General features: G+C 39.8%; 1 protein-coding gene across 1 annotated transcript in view; it reads left to right on the top strand.

Annotated features, from left to right (window-relative positions):
- Positions 1-12,024, top strand: part of LOC121725286 (peroxidase-like) — a 123,308-nt gene that overhangs the window by 63,306 nt on the left and 47,978 nt on the right. The window lies entirely within an intron of this gene.

Genomic DNA, 12,024 nt, shown 5'->3' with positions numbered 1-12,024 from the left:
GTACTGCAGCGGTAATCATTCCGGACGCGAATGCCCGGAGAAAAACAAGAGCAAACCACCCACATGCATAAATTGCAAAAATGTGAAAAAGGGAGGAGAAGACCTGGCACACACTGCATTCAGCGAAGAATGCCAGGAGCGACAAAAGTGGGACAGGATAGCAAGGTCGCGAGTATCTTACTGCTAAGGGCAACGAAGAGGAAAATGGGTCAAAATATTCTAATAGAAAAGATGGGCAGAAAAATTCGCATAACATCATCCAGGCGAACCTCCAACGCTCCAAACTGGCAACAGCCGAACTGTTTAAGGCGGCACAGGAAAAAGAAACCTCAATTGCACTTATCCAAGAACCATACGTTGGGAACACAGGTGTAATGCAGGATCACCCAGGCACGCAAATAATCCAGTGTACCTTGAATCGCCAAAAGCCGGTGAAGGCCGCACAAAATCTTCGGTGACTTTGTGGAAATCACCCACGGCTCTCAATTGGTTACTGAAAATATTGCAGCCATCACAATTAAAGCTGGAAACACCAGAATAGGAGTGCTGTCCATCTACTTAGAGCCTGATCAAAACATCGACCCATATATACAACAAATAAAAGACATCTGCCCAAAACTGCTCACACAAAACATCATAATAGGAGGAGATGTCAACGCTTGGAGTCAATGGTGGGGAAGCAGAATAGAAAACCGCCGGGGACAAGAATACAGTGCATTTCTGAACGAGATGGACTTCCAAATCCTTAATACCGGGAAAACGCCGACATTTGAAACCTATAGAGGTGGCATGCTGTACGAAAGCGTAGTAGACGTGACCGTCTGCAGTCCGCCACTTCTTGAAAGGATAAGTGACTGGAAGTTTGACAGAAGTTTAACTTCCTCTGACCACAATGCTGTAGCTTTCAAAATACGGCTGGATAAAGAACTAGAACCAATTAAGCTAACGTCGACCCGAATCTATAATACCAAGAAAGCACGTTGGTTAAAATTTAGAACCCAGCTTAAGGACATATTGTTCCAAAAATCCATCACACCCCAAACAGTGTCGGAAATAAGTAACCCACAAGATTTGGAAGAGATCATAGCTATCTACATCAGTACCATCCACGATGTATGCGAAAGCACCATCCCAAGACTAAACAGAAAAAAACACAAAACAACACCACCCTGGTGGTCACCTACCCAAGAAGAGCTAAAAAGGAAACTCTAAGAAAAAAGAGAAGAATTCGGAACGCTGCACCGAGCCGAAGGTCCTTTGTAATTGAGGATTATCTCAAAACAAAGGACGAGTACAACAGGGCAGCAACAAATGCAGCCACAGAAAGTTGGAAAGAATTCTGCTCAACCCAAGACCGCGAGAGCATGTAGGGTGGGATCTACAGAGTACTGAGGGGAACAGCGAAAAGGCAAGAACCGACGCTGCTTAGGGACAGCGTAGGAAATACATCAACCCGCAGCAATCAGCGGACTTTCTCGCAAGCACATTTTACCCTGAGGACTCTGTGGAAACCGATCTAGAACACCATAAAAGGCTCAGAAACATCATGGTCAAGTCAGATCCGGAGAAAATTGAAGGCCTGTCTGATGACGATCCACCTTTCACGATGCCGGAGCTGGAATTGATCCTGCAAGGACAAAATCCAAAGAAAGCTCCAGGTCAGGATGGATTAACGGCAGACATATGCACAGCTGCTATAAAAAGTGATGGGAAGCTGTTCCTGGCAATAGCTAATAAATGCCTAGACTTAAAATACTTCCCAGAACAATGGAAAGCGGCCCATGTATGCGTACTCTGGAAACCAGGCAAAGAGAACTACATCCATCCCAAGTCCTACAGACCAATCGGCCTGCTCTCGGTACTGGGTAAAATCATAGAGAAACTCTTCGTCAGGCTCAGGCTTTAGCAATGGAGGCTTTTTTGAGGGAACCATCTACACAAACACCGGCAAATAAAAACAAAAGATATAGGGCCGATCTCGGGCAAGTGCTCCCGCCAAAACTCAGACTGGCCCAGAACTCCGAAGACCATATTATAATAAATGCCTTCCTCGAGTTCCAGGCGATAATAAGAGCAAATAAGACCATAAAGCTCTTGACCTGCAATAAGATCATGCAGACCTATCAGTGGAAAAATCAAAAGCTGTTAGAAGTGAGACTCGAGGATGCAAAAGCTGCCATATACGACAATGTCACCTCCACAATAATTGCCGGGGCGATGACCGGGCAGTATATGGCGGCATTAAGTGCCGACTGCGGATTCGTGGTTCTGGACGAGGATGAGACAAAACGCACGGGAACACTCAAATTTATCACAAAATCTGAGGATCCAATAGTAATAATAGCGGAATGTACCAGAATAATGCTGGAAGACAGGATACTAGAAATGGCAGAAGTCCTATCTGGGGACCCCGAATCCAGCATGGACTGGGATATATTCGCGAAACCTATCAACTACTCGTGGGTCAATGGGGTTCCTGGATGTGGGAAGACAACTTGGATCATTAATAACTTCAATGAGGAAACAGACGTTATAATAACAACGACAATCGAAGCAGCCGAGGATCTAAAGCAAAGGCTATCGCTACGAACTGGCAACAAAGTTAAAGATAAAGTTCGTACCATGGCCTCTTTGCTGGTAAATGGGACAAAAGAAACCTACATAAGGTTGATAGTTGACGAGGTCCTCATGAACCATTTCGGCTCAATCGTCATGGCGAATCAGTTAACAGGCGCCAACGATGTCATCCTCATTGGAGATATTAACCAACTCCCGTTTATAGAGCGTGAAAACCTCTTTAAACTTAATTACACTCGTCCAAACCTGGTAACCAGCATCACCCAGGAGTTGTCTTGCACACACAGGAGCCCTATGGATGTGGCATACGCCTTAAGCATGGTCTATAATAACATCTATTCATCGAAGGAAATTGTGCGGTCCCTAAAGCTAATGAAGTATACAGGAGCGAGAATACCTAAAACCGATCTAAATACCCTGTATCTTGTCCACACACAAGAGGAGAAAGCAGCCCTCACTAATACAGGCTATGGATCGGGAACGGACTCTCGCGTCCTCACAATCCATGAAGCTCAGGGATTAACGAGTCCCTCGGTGATCATCATACAGACCAAGTCCTGAAAGCTGGCAATCCATGACAGCGTTCCTCATGCAGTTATAGCCATATCCCGGCACACTAACACCTGTGTCTATTACACTGACATTGATGGAGACGCTGTGGCAAGCTTCATAAAAAGAGCCACGGAGGTGTCAACCGAACACATAAAAGATTATAGCATAAAAATGGCTATAAAAGACAGGAACGATAAAGTTCTAAGTCACATGGCGGGTAGATTCGACACAGAACGATATCTCTTTAACACCCTAGAAACTCCACCCAGCTTGAGTGATCCCTCTCTACCAAGCCAATGTCACAACATCTAAAGGCAAAGGGTAGAGCAGCATAAAATGTAAGGAAATCAGAAAATGTCGGACCTACTGGCCGCCACACCGACTGGGACCTCATCGTTCAAAACATTAATATTATTATTATGTAATTTATAATATATTATAGTCTATTCTACTAAGTAATTAATTAAAATTCATAATATTATTTCAATTATCCTTGGTGCGAAAAATCTAAATAATAAAATAACAAAAAAAGGATATGGACCAACAGTCCATAGACGGCCACAATTTTATAATAAAAAAAAATAAAAATCATACGAGTTATTTATGTCGTGGGCATAAGAGCCTGTCTATAATAACTCTGCACAGTGCACATATTGCTCAATGCTCGCAGAATTCTGCAGAATGTCATTGATAAGATAAGAAAGAGAATGTTGGCATAGAATGTGCATTGCAGTTTGATGTCATTGGGAGATGTGATGCTAAAGATGTAATATGAAGGTAGTATGATGTAACTGAGATATGTATGACAGTAGCTTGGTCGTGCTATAAATTTATATCGCATGTAACTCATGGAATGACTATATCCGTTACTGTTCACGACGAACTGTGAGCTCACTTCCTGGTATACGCTTGTTATATTTTGTGATTAATTTACCTGCTATCAGACGTTCAATTCTCGTACCTACTATAAAATCACTTTTTCATCTAGAAAGTTGGGCCTCAGGTAACCCAGGGCATAATATAACTTTATTATAATTGTTTAACAACGTATAAAATACTCGTAAAGAAGTGAAATATTTAACCCTAGATTACTAACCTTTGTCAATTCGACGACATGGTTTTAAAAAAATCGTTCCATCTTTTGCGCGCGCGATTGCACTTCTTCCATACTTCAGCTAATCTCTATCGACCCATTGCCCTTGCGACGGACGGTAATATTTTGTACGTGGGAGGGCTGTAAGCGCCATACCAGCAACCTTGTTTCGTCTAAACGACGAGGGTTAGTATTAAAGCGACATTTTGTGTTATTAGGTTTGTACATTTTTGCGCATTATTCATCTTTTGCGGATTTATTTTATTGATATTGTTTATTATTATTATAACTGCAATATTTTGGATGTTATTACAAGACGATAGCTCTAATCAAAATTCGTCAGGGAGTGAGAAAGAAGACCATATCGAAATTGATCCAGCTTACATAACGGATGGTCGTATAAAATGTTTGCAAAGTAGTAATACTTGGATTTAACCACGATAGAAACTGTACAGCTCATATACCTCTTGCACAAAAAGAAGGAAAACATGTTGCATATGCCCCAAAAGTACTTGCAAGAAGTGCAAAAATCATTGTGCGGAGAGCACAAACTTGACATATGCCACAAACACATAAATAACTACTTTCCTAAATTTATTTTAATTTGATTAGTCTTTCGCATTCATTATATTATTTATTTTATAGTTATTTTTCTACAATATCGGCATAAATAGTAGTAGTAAAGAAATAAATTCTTGACTTGTCATGCAATCTATGATCTCAAATCCAGACGTAAGTGGATGAATAGGGTAAGTAACATGAAAAAACTTCCCGTTTTTTGTTTTAATGGAGGCTTTAGGGCCGGAAAAAATATTTGAAGTAGAAAAAGTATGGATTATATTTGTAGCCAGATATATTAGCTTGGTTATGAAGTAGATAAGTCACAAGTTTTATTAAAATAACACTGGTCAACACTGGTTTTGCCACACGAACTTTGATAGCTAATTTTGTTTTATCAATCTACCCTCATTATTAAATCACAGTTGTCATATGTCAATTAGCCTCATATTAGTTGTGATACGGTAATACTCATAACTAGTACTACGGCAGTAAATTAACAGAAACGCTTACAAGTAAATCATTATAAAAATATTTGTCGTTGAATTTGAACACTTTTAGGTGATTTATTAACCCTGTGAACATGCCGAGGAAGTGTAATAATGATCCTAACTCGTTTTGTTATGTCTGCGGAGAACTTACATTCAAAAAACAACGACGAAATTTTACGAATCTTGTGTTGGAGTGTTATCACCAATGTTTTGGTTTTTCTGTCGCCCATCAAGACAAATCCTGGGCCCCTCATGTCTGTTGCATAACGTGTGTGAAAAATTTAACTGACTGGAAGAAAGGTGCACGACCTATGCCGTTTGCTGTACCCATGATATGGACTGAACAGCGAGATCACGTTTCAGATTGCTATTTTTGTATCACTGACATAAAAGGTATAAATTACAAGAAAAAAAACACAGTTATTTACCCTAACTTACCTTCGGCTATAAGACCAGTCTCTCATTGTAAAAAATTGCCAGAACTTATACCAGTTGCAGCTACGTCTGTTGAGAACGACAATTCACAACCGTCCACTTCAGGCCGATGTGTTGACGAGGACGATGACTTTGAGTTTGAAGGAATTGTAAACGAGCCACATTTGATAACTCAAGGAGACCTAAATGATTTGGTTCGGGATTTAAATTTGTCAAAAAAGCAGTCAGAACTATTAGGATCTCGTCTAAAAGAATGGAATTTGCTACATCATAATACAAAAGTTTGCTATTTTCGAAACCGTGATCAACACTTCAGAACGTATTTTTCTCAGGATGGAGATTTGGTGTTTTGCAATAACATAAATGAGATTATGAAAATGTTGGACATAGATTTTGATCTCTCTCAGTGGCGTTTATTCATTGATTCTTCGAAAGCAAGTCTAAAAGCAGTTTTATTGCGTAATGGAAATGAACTTCCGTCTGTACCTCTGGCCCATGCTGCAAATATGAAAGAAACCTATGAAAATATGAATTTTTTACTTGAAAAAACAAATTACAGTACATATTCCTTCAAAATTTGCGGTGATCTTAAAGTTGTTGCACTATTACTTGGACTTCAGCTGGGTTATACAAAGTTTTGCTGCTTTTTATGTGAATGGGATAGCCGAGACAGAACTAATCACTATATAAAAAAAACATGGCCTACGCGTGTATCGTTAGTTCCTGGGCAAAAAAACGTAAAGTATTTACCCCTTGTACAGCCAAATAATGTGCTTCTACCACCATTGCATATCAAATTAGGACTAATAAAAAATTTCGTGAAGGCAATGGATCGCAATGGGAGTGGATTTTCGTATCTAAAAGAAAAATTCCCTAAAATAAGTGATGCAAAGATAAAAGAGGGTATTTTTGTTGGCCCTCAAATTAGGGAGTTAATAAAAGATATAAGATTTGAAGAAAAATTAAGCGATTTGGAGAAATCTGCATGGAAGGCTTTTAAAAATGTTGTTGCAAATTTTTTGGGTAACCACAAGAGTGACAGCTACAGAGAGTTGGTTAACGTGCTATTATTGTCATATCAAGCATTGGGTTGCAACATGTCACTAAAGATCCATTTTTTAGACTCGCACCTGGATTTTTTTCCTGACTGACCTGGCTGTCAGCGACGAGCACGGTGAGAGGTTCCATCAGGACATTTCTAATATGGAAAAGCGGTACCAGGGCAAATGGAGCCCAAATATGTTAGCAGATTACCGCTGGACAATTAAAAGGGACCAACCAAAAGCTAAATATTCATGAAAATCTTAGATTATTAAGTCATTTATAAAAAAAATAAACTTTTTATTTACGAGATCTGTGTTTTTTCTTAATATTTTAAATTGCTCAATATAATAAAATCCTTGTCTAGCAAATTTTTTTAACTGTTTATTTTTTCTTACAATCACCAATTAAAGTAAAAAATATCAAAAAAGTCCGTGTGGCACGATAAAGTTAAAATTTTGTTGACCAGTGTAATAGGGAAAACATGAGTTATTGTCCGTATGTTACCATATGTTACTTGTCTATTCTTCCACTCACGTCTTCAATTATAAGGCTGTTTAGGTAATAAATATGCCATATCACTTTTTTAAAGTAGTATAAATAATTTAACTACAACATTTTCATGAAATAAAAAACAAAACTGTAAACATTTCATTTGATTAACACCATTTAATCGCCTTTCTAAAATGTCGGAGTCGAAACGACGAAGGTTAGTAACAAGCATCGGAAAATAATGTTAGTGATCCAGGGTTAATATTTTAGGTACGTACGTAGGATTTGAAATAACATTAAATTTATTCGAACTGAGCAAAGTCGACAACCTTATTACATTAGTGAGCCTTTATGAGACCTAATTATACAAATGCTTTTATAAATATCACAATCTAAGGAGGAAAATACCATAAATACACATCAAAGAGGGACGCGAAGGTTTTGGAGGACTAACGGGAAACGAGTCTGGAATTTTCCGCGTAAGAGCGAAGCCACAATGCTCAGTTGTGCTGCGGTGCGTCGTCGCCGCAGTGTCGTTAATCTGATGTGAAACGGGAAAACTACTTTAAAAATATATTTTTCTTGAGAATATAACAAGTCTGAAGTTTTTAAACAGTTTTGCATTTGCAACAAAACTAGTAATGCTAAGTTATAATATGATATTATAAGTATGAAGGTGTAGAAACTTTTATGCTAAGTACTCACATACGGTTTTGCTCGATAGTTTTACTCCGAATCGAAGGAAATGACATAGGTATTTGACATATTTAATTCCATCGAGCCGGCTCGAAGCGAGCCTTCGAGCTGTCAGTTTTGCGGTCCACACGGTGGTTATTGCTCGAATTGGAGTAAAACTATCGAGCAAAACCGTATGTGAGTACTTAGCATTATGGTGGTTTCGGCTATGTTTAAGCTTTTAGAACCCTTTTCTCAAAATGAACTTCCTTGAAATGCAGTTCCTTCATCGCAGTCATAATTCTATGGTAATATAACACGACGACGAACAATCGGTCTCGGTGGTTTGATGGACAGGTGAAATAGGTGGTGAATGGCGTGTTGTGCTGTCACCGTTGTTCGCGCCCAACTTTAGCGCGACGAATGTGGCAGTTGGCAACACTGCGCATGAGTCTACGCTGTCAGCTGTCATACGTTTGACATACAGTTCGACACAGTCCATTACCGGCGCGCGATCGTTAAATACGAAAAATAGCGGCTAGCCGTTCCCGTGAATCGCGATAAATCCTCAGCTCAGTGATATAGACTAAAGACAAGGTGACAGTGTCGTGTGACTACGAGCATCAGCACATCAGCCCTATCAGCCCATCTGCCCAGCTGTCTCAGCCACCAGGCAACCCCAGTTTCCTTTCTGCCCATCGTTGTAGTGTAGGGGTCCTCGCCCCTACATTTTCTGGTCCTTTCGAGCCGACCAGTGACCTTTCTGGTCACTTCGAGCCATTCAGCACACACCCTGGTCCATAGCGAGCCTAGGAATATTTTTTTCACCCACCCGCTTTAATGCCCCGCCCGGCGAAAATTAAAACTACAGTTCATTCTGCTCATATTTCTGCCTAATCTTATTAGAATCCCATTTTATTATAATATTCTATCGAATTAAGTAACCTCCGCCCATTTTTTACCTGTTTACGGCAATATTTTTGCAGAATTTGCCAAATACGATTTTGTTTGTCCGCCATATTAAATAATAATTTGCATAGGTAATTTAATCCCCTATCATCTTATTGTATAATTGTAATCGCATTATTTTCAGCCCATATATTGCGTCTATATTGCATTTAAATTAAATTCCCGAATATATTTCAGCCCAAATACAAATTTAAAAATAACTTCAACATAATTCCGTCGGGTTGTAGGAACAAAGAAACTTTCATACATCACATAGTTTGTGCCTATTACATTAAGTGTTATTATTGTTCAGCTCATTGAAATATTTACAGTTGTTTTTGTTAACTTAGCACTTAGGTACTTTGACTTACGGCCGTTCCCAATATTTGATCTATCTCTGGTTTTGCCCTACTAGAGATAGGAATAGCTCACAATTGACATAAAATATATGTCTCTAATGTCAATTATGAGCTATTCCTATCTCTAGTAGGGCAAAACCAGAGATAGATCAAATATTGGGAACGGCCGTTAATAACCCGCCTTATCGCGATCGATCGTTCGCCGCGCGCGAATAACTCAGCACCTCCGCTCCGATAGGAAACATCTGTTAATTGTTTTTAACTATTACAATAACAAGCGTCTTAGGTATCGCGCTTAAACGTTTTATGTCTCCGCTCATTACATAATATTGCTGTTACCGAGTTATACTTGCGTTAAAATTCAGATATTATACTAACTCAGCACATTACTATAACACTTTACTATTTTTTCAACATAGTTTATTAACTACTTATATATTTTTATCAGCTCGTTAAGGTTCCTTTACACCAACATGCCTACTAAATCGCAAGCTGCCGTTTTCAGAGAGGCCGTCAAAGCCTTCAGTCGGCTCAACGAAATTGCGACATTACTTTCTAGTGGCGACTCCAAGGAGTCTTCTCAAACATTAAGAAAGGAATTTAATGCGCGATTCAAAGAAGTTTCCTATCAAAAACAAGACTCGAGAAAATTTATCACGAGAAGGATCTCGTCGTCTAGGAAGACGACCCAAACTTATCCCAAGACAACGAAAAATTATACACGTCGAATTACGACAGTGCGATTTCTGATTATTATTTTATTTTAACAGCGGCCGAAAACACACAAAGTACTTCGGAGTCTCCTCAGCTCACTTCTTCCGTTTTGCCTAAAATTGAGCTTCTTAAGTTTGATTCGTTGGTCGAGAACTGGCCTTCGTTCATTACCATTTTCCGTAGTCTGATGGACGACATGGCAACGTTGTCGGACGCGGTAAAATTACATTACCTGCTCTCATGCCTGTCGGGGGAGGCATTATCCATTATTTCTCATTTAAAAATAACCCATGAGAATTATAGTGTTGCGCTCGACATTTTAACACGTCGATATGAAAACCGTCGCATGTTGATCGACAGGTTTGTCGATATTATACTCGGTCTGCCCAACATACATATACGCTCGAGTATCCGAGCTACATTTCTCACTCCGCTCATCTCAGCTCAAAGCGCATTAAAAAATTTAAATTTACCTATGGACAGCAACTATGTTTTTGTCTCGATTGTAGTCCGTAAACTACAGGGGGAGCTCCGCACATTATTCGAGAGGAGATACGGCTCCTCTGATGTCCTGCCCACTTTAGATAATTTAATCTCTTTTTTAGAAGAGCACGCGCGCTGCAAGCGGGATCTTCCCGTCAACAACCCCCCTTCCCCCGTTCTCCGCGCAGTCTCCGCTTTAGACCCATCAGCCCCGCGTATCAGCGCTCGCCTTCAGCACATACCATGCGTACCCCATATGTCAGCCCAGCTCCATCTCATTCTCGCCAACACTATGCACCCCCCTCTCCCCCCCGACAAGTTCAGCACGTATACTCAGCTCAAGCCAGTTTTAAATCTAAGTTTTACTGCCCATATTGTAGGTCCACAGAGCACAAATTAATAGCTTGTCCCAAGTATAACCATCAGCCCATTCAAGGACGTTGGGACTTCATAGAATCAAAAGGTAGATGTCGTAAATGCTTAGGGCCGCACTACGAGAATGAATGTAGGTCGACTGGTGCTTGCAAGGATTGTGGTAGTCCAAATCATCACACTTCTCTTCATCGTCATGATGCACCACGCTCGCCAACATCATCAGCTCATTTACTTCCCGCTCACCTGCGCGCGCAGCCCCGTCGTCGTGATAATAATAATACTCATACCTACACATCTAACCATACGATAGTTCATTATCAACCATCTACATCTAATCAGTCGCGTTCATCTTCGCCTCATAATAATAATAATAATAAACAATGACTACCTACCATCACGGAGCATTCAGAGTTAGAAAATCAGCCCAATAATTTAAATAATAATTTTTCTCATAATAAATGCGCTCATAATTCCGCTCATAATAATTACGCTCGTAAATACTACTCAGCACAATAATAACTCATTACAAACTCCCATATTATTACCTACAGTCGTTTTAAAAATTTCAGATAAATATGGTAACTATCATAAAGCCCGCGCATTACTCGATTGTGGTAGTATGATAACTTTAATTACTCAACGCCTAGTAAAAACACTTAATTTACAACCGAAACATTGCTCATTAAAAATTACAGGCGTTGGAGATCAGCACATACAAAATTCTAATGGTCATGTTTCAATTACTTTTCGGCCCACACGTAGTGATACGCCTTCTATCACAACTTCCGCTCATATTTTGAAGGATGTCACAGGATACCTACCTATGCAAAAAGTTCCCGATGTAGTACATGACTCGAAAAGTCAGCTCATTTCGTTAGCGGATTAAAATTATCATACTCCTGCGCCAATTGATCTCATTTTAGGTTCAGATGTTTTAGGCCATGTGTTAGATGGTACTAAGTTGTCTTTGGGCCCGGGAAAGCCCATAGCCTTCGGCACGATTTTTGATTTTGCACTCATAGGTCCCATTGAACAATTATATGATAACTCAGTAGTTAACTCCGCTCATATCGCTCATTCGACTCATTACGCTCAATCCGCTCATTCTGCTCATTCTCATTCTCATCAAGATATAAATAAAAGTCTAGAACGATTCTGGGAGTCAGAAGAACCCCAGCCGCGTCCAACTCACTCAGACCCATTGCATGAACAATGTAAAGATTTATTCCGC

This window comes from Aricia agestis, chromosome 3 (assembly GCF_905147365.1).
Source record: "Aricia agestis chromosome 3, ilAriAges1.1, whole genome shotgun sequence".
NCBI lineage: Eukaryota > Metazoa > Arthropoda > Insecta > Lepidoptera > Lycaenidae > Aricia > Aricia agestis.
The sequence above is the reverse complement of the archived record's forward strand: the minus strand, read 5'-3'. Positions and strand labels throughout refer to the sequence as shown.